Source organism: Triticum dicoccoides, chromosome 1A, assembly GCF_002162155.2.
Source record: "Triticum dicoccoides isolate Atlit2015 ecotype Zavitan chromosome 1A, WEW_v2.0, whole genome shotgun sequence".
In the NCBI taxonomy this organism is placed as follows: Eukaryota; Viridiplantae; Streptophyta; class Magnoliopsida; order Poales; family Poaceae; genus Triticum; species Triticum dicoccoides.
Genome location: NC_041380.1, coordinates 605407616 through 605413600, shown reverse-complemented (window position 1 = coordinate 605413600; position 5985 = coordinate 605407616). Strand labels below are relative to the sequence as shown.

Below are 5985 nucleotides of genomic sequence, written 5' to 3'. Positions count from 1 at the left end.
GCAACACTATTTCATCTCTTAGATCCTCATCCTCTCCGGAAACAGAATCTGAATCTGAAATTAAATTTCTAATTGCCTATGGGTCAAAGCTATCCAACTTTGACTCGATATCACATTTCTCTCCACTACTTTTTTAGTCTAGCAGCATAAAGATCTCTCCTGGATTCTTCAAGCCCTTTAATCATAGAAATAGTTCTCTCTACTTCTTCATCATTTCTACCTAAAATGACGCCAATACAACTAGTAATATGGGCAATAAAACTAGGGACGGTATTTAAAACAGTAGGTATGGATGTTTCACCTGAGGTCTTTTCCAGATTTTTCCTCCTTGCCAACTCCGCAGCCTTGTCCATAGTTTGTCCTTCATCCTTGTTCTTGTTCCTGTTGCTCCTTCTTCTTGCCGCCTCATCTAAAGCAGCCTTGTCCTTGGCTTTTTGAACCCTCGCAGCAGCATCAAATAGCTTCCTTTTGGTAGGGTCATCTCCCACTCTATCTTGCAGCGGAGCTTGCAAAGCAGATATTGTACCCCCATCTATCAGGGCTAAAAACTACCACTTTCAAAAATGACCAGTTTAGACGATTTAAACGCGTTTATGACATGCGAGGCCCGTCTATCAGGGCTGACGTGGCAGGAAAGTCAACTCCGTTATTTCAAACCGTTAAGTTGAATATTATGACAAGTGGACCCCACACGTCAGCATCACCTTCTTCTTCCTCCTCCTCATCTCTCTCTTTGGAATTGTAGCGAAGAGTAGAAAACTACCGAGGTTGTACATATGTACTACGTACAGGCTGCAGGGAGGTAGAGACGGATCAGCCACTGGCTCGCCTCGCCATTGGTCTTGGTGAACCAGCGGTCGTTCGAGCCTTGGACTTGGCCGCCTTGCCGTCATTGTGCTTCTTGGCCGCCTTGCCGCCGCGGAAGAAGGCGCAGACGGCGACGCGGGGCGAGGGCGGGTCGAGCGCAGGCGAGACACGGCCGGCAGACGGCCTGTACCAGGCGTGGCCCGTGGAGCGGCTCCGCTCGGCCGGCACGGGCTTGATCTCCCTGGAGAGGTGGCTGTCGTCATCCTACACCATCCCCGACGAGACCGACCGCCGGAACGTCCCGCTTGACCGCTGCAGCCCTGCCATCGATCGTCGCCACTAGTAGATAAAGGGCCTTTAGTCCCGGTCCCGGTTCCAGAACCGGGACTAAAGGCCCTCCACGTGGCCGCTGCCTGGAGGTCCACCTTTAGTCCCGGTTGGTAACATCAACCGGTACTAAAGGAAATTTTATGATTTTTTTTAAATTCTTTTTTTGAATTTTTTTTTATTTTCAAATTTTTGAATTATTTTAACCTCTAATCTCTAATCACCCCTCATCACTGCTAAATTTAACCTCTAATCTCTAATCATCCCTCATCATTCCAAATCATCTAACTTCCTGGACGGTCACCCATCCTCTCACTACTCCAGTCTGAGCACGCTTAACTTCCGGATTCTATTCTTCCTCGTTTCCAAGTCTGCACTTGTTGTTTTCCTAACAATAGTAAGATGTAAATCCTATTAACCCTCAGGAGTTTAGCTTGACCATGAAGTCACACATTTCACTGTTTGAGTTTGAAACTATTGTTCTAAAAAACAATAATTATTTAGTAACACTAATATTTCTTGAATAAGTAGTTTGACCACAGTTTGACCATAGTTTGGCCAATGTTTGACCAGATTTGACCAAAATTCAAAAAAACTGAAATAATTATTTAGTAACACTAATATTTCTTGAATAATTATTTAGTAACACTAATACTTTTTGAATAACTAGTTTGACCATAGTTTGACCAGATTTAACAAAAATACAAAAAAACTGAAATTTGAGCATAACTTTTTTTCCTTTTAGAATTTGAGAATTCTAAAGCGGGACTAAAGGGCATCACAACCTTTACTCCCGGTTCGTGTCTCAAACCGGGACTAAAGGTCTAATCTTTAGTCACGGTTTGAGTCACAAACCGGGACTAAAGGGCATCGCACCCTTTAGTCTCGGTTCGTGTCTTAAACCGGGACTAAAGGGCTCAGGTGAACCGGGACTAATGCCTTAGCCGCACGAACCGGGACCAATGCTCACATTAGTCCCGATTCGTGACTGAACCGGGACTAATGTGAATATTGCCCTGTGACCAAAGCCCTATTTTCTACTAGTGCGCTCTTCCTTGTGGCGCGCGCGGCAGGAGAAGAGGAGTTGTGCCTGTCCATGTGTCGCGTGTGGCGAGCCCGGCCGTGATGGTAAAACTTGGCGTGATGCAATCAATGCAGGCAGGAAACGATCGGGAGGAAATTTATGGAGCGGGAGGGGAAACCAAAAGGGATGTGGACGTAGGTCTGACCCCGGGAGGGATGAAAAACCCAAACAGAGAGGATATGGCCGCCGATTCATGCATGGCATGGTGATAATCTACTCTGGTCACCCGTCGATGTCTGCCTGCGATCACTCATCATATTCAAGCATCAACTCGTGCCCCGGCCCTTCCGTTTCCGTCAGTGACAGCACGCAGCGACAACGGGTTCAATTCAAACAAGAACACGGCGCCGCGGCCCTCCCGTTTCCGTCAGAGAGGATATGTTCAATTTAAGTAATTAAACATATTTTTAAAGCATGAAAATATTTAAAATTCATTTTTTCCGTAAATTCACAAATATATTTTAAATTTCATGAAAATTAATTGCATCCGCGATCATTTTCTGAAATTCATGAATATTTTTTAAATTGATGAGTATTTTATAGATTGACATACATTTTAAATAAATTAGAACATGTTATTTTTAGTATATTTCTACATTTAGAGGGAAAACATGAGCAAATTGAAAGAGAACAAGAGAAGACCGTGCGCCCCTAGAGACACACGAGAGCGGTGGCTGCTATTTCTCGCATGCTGTGATATGAATGATATGTTCTTCTCACGCGGCCAGCATGGGCGGAGCGCCGACTCTCCGGTGCATATTTTGTTTTCATTTTTTACTTTACTTATACTTCTTTGCTGCAAAACTATTTTCCTTAAAATTGAAAAAATTTCATCAGGCATATAAAAATATATTTATACATTGTAAAAAAATGTCAGGTAATTGCGAAAGTGTTTTATACAATCCAAAGAAATTTACGTGATTTTTAAAAATGTTGACATGTTTCAAAAATATATTCCTGACATTTCAAAATAATTTATACAATGTAGATAAATATTTGTGTGATTTAAAAATGTCGCATATCATTAAAAATGTATTTTAAATTTTGAAATTAGCATTTCAAAAATATGTTTGTCAAGTTTGCATCCTCGATCCATTGAAAAGGAAAGGACAGAGGAAGAAACAGAAGAATCAAGTCTTGTAGTCATCTCCACCCACCGACTATGGAAACCAGCTTGAGCATGATTCTTTGTAAGGTGCTCCACTCTAAATGATCATATGCGTTGTTCCCCTAATAAAATGCAAACAGTCAAAAGCAGTGATAGTATTATCCATAATTAACCTTCCTGGTACAAACCCCAACTGTTTTTCCACAATGATATGTAGAAGAACAATTTCCAGCCTGTTTGCTATAACTTTTTCTTTTGCCATAACTTTGAAAGCTCTCTTAAAGACAACTGTGCCTTTTGCAACAACTCATCCATGCCAAGAGTGGGTTCGTTGTCTACATATTTGAAAAAAAAAACCATAGAAAGATCTCCCAGATCCTCTGGGTTTTCAGCCATAAAACCATCCACGTGGTTTCAAACATAAGATAGTATTTTTCTTTCTTCCCTGCTTGCTCGCTGATGGAAAAATCTTGTACTTTTATCTTGTTTTGCAAGCTTATCACTACAAGACCCGATGAAGCTCAAAATAGCAAGACACTAAATTATGTGCGTAGACGGCCCGATCTTTCACGACGCCTATTGATTAGCTGTTCTCCCCCTGAGTTCTTCTGCGCAACCTCCAAATATAAACTTTCCCTCATAAGAAAACATGAAAAGAAATAATTGCCTCCTCGAATAAAAATGTATACGGTGACGTGATGATCAACCCCCCTGTCGCTAGTAAATTTCATTAACGAAAAATCATAAATAATATACATGCTATGGTCGCCGCGATTGGGGCATTTTCTGTATATTTTGATTACTCTACAAAAACTACACTCCAACTCAAAAACCTAAACTAAACTGATCTACACATATACATGGAGAAAGCCTTAACTTTATATGACGCATCCTCACCTCGGCGTCAAACCTCTCACGTCACGTGATGACAAAAAAAATCCTAACTATTAGTACGAAACTAAGAAAAGGACTCACGTACCAGCTGGTAGATATAGACAAAAATAGGAGTCCTAATAAATTGTCACCAGATTGTGCCTATCACCACGACTTGGAGGGGTACGAAAATGAGAGTGGTTAGGGTTCATCTAGATGCCCTAGCTCTTCCCACCTCACTGCTTCTCGGGTGAAAACCCAAACTACGTTGAGCAGCGATGGCGCTAAAGGCGTCGTGTCCTTCCTGAAGGCGTCGTTGTGGGAACTGATGGTGGCACCGTTTGGGTTCATTCGCAGGTGCAGATGGCGTGCCCCTCTTCCTCCAAGGGTCATTTGTTCCCGGGAAAACCCTAGATCTGAGTTTTCCGGATCGAATGATGACAGAGACTATGGTGTCGTTTTTCCTCCTAAGGCTTTGTTTTGGAGCAGAGGTTCAGTGGAGGGGCCAACAGGTGGAGCGGGGTTGCATCTACCGCATTGAAGACGGCGGGTCTTCGCGGCATGGAGCAGTGGAGTCTCGGTGTTGGACGCAGTTCAATGGACACGCACAGGCTGGTGACGTTGTGTGGCATCGTGGTGACGTCGAAGGCAGATGGGCATGTCAAGGTCTATGCAATGATCCCTCCTGAAGATAGGACGACGATAATGGCGACAACAGATCCTAGAGCGTACGCATGCAGTGCGCGTTGTGGGACGCCTAGACTGATTGGTGCTCTCAGCTTGCCAGGCGGGCGGCTTCTTGATGCCACTAGATTAGATGGTGTCTGTTGATGCTGTCATGGCATATCTTTATACTTGTAGGTGTATCAATTTTGTTCGCCTCAAAGCTGGTTTTGGGCTGCTCTTTGTATTTATTTTGACAGACCCTGTTGAATAACTTAATAAAGATGAGGGCACTACTGCGTCGTTCTAGACTATACAACGAGGCTTTTATTTACAAGAAGACCAGGCATTTTATTATGGCACTACTAGGTAGTCGGCCACGAAAATTTGTACAACGTGTCGCGTTTTATTATGATAATATGTGTCTTATTTATATCATAATCATAAATATCATAGTACAAGTTACGTAGAAATCGACCAAACAAAACTGAAAATCAGCACAACATTAGGCTTTGCACAAAGGAAAAAAAACCAAAAAAATAAATCCTATCAAGAACAAGAATCCCCTGAGCTTTTATATGTAAGCGCAGAGCAGTTTTAGAAAGATCTGGAACCTGTCCTCCATTTTTTCTTTTGTTTTTTCTATATTACTGTACCCACATTTTCTGTTTTCTTTTTTTTCTATTTCCTTTTTATTTTTTTATAATTCTCTCTGGTTTTTCACCTCTCCCTTTTTACAATATTATTTATAATTCGTGAAGATTTTCAGTTTTTTGAATATTTTCGAAATTCATGAATATGATTTTCTGAATTCACAAACTTCTTTAATATACAAACATGTTTCAATTTTTGAACGGTTTTTCCAATACATGAACATTTTTTCAATTTTGTGAACAGCTTCAACATATTTTTAATCATGAATATTTCTAAAAAAGTGATGAACTTTAATGGAAAGGGCCACAGGCTTTATCTCTCCAGCAAAATTAAATATTTAAATAGCTAAAAAATCAATTTATGAACATATTTTGAATTCATTAATATATTTAAAATTCATTTTTTGTGAATTAACGAATTTATTTTAAATTTCATGAAAATTTAATGAATCCACGATCATTTTTTAAAA

At 41.0% G+C, this 5985-nt stretch overlaps 1 pseudogene; it reads right to left on the bottom strand.

Annotated features, from left to right (window-relative positions):
- Window positions 1–813: 813 nt before the first annotated feature.
- On the bottom strand, window positions 814–1134 carry LOC119349475 (annotated as a pseudogene).
- Window positions 1135–5985: the final 4851 nt, after the last annotated feature.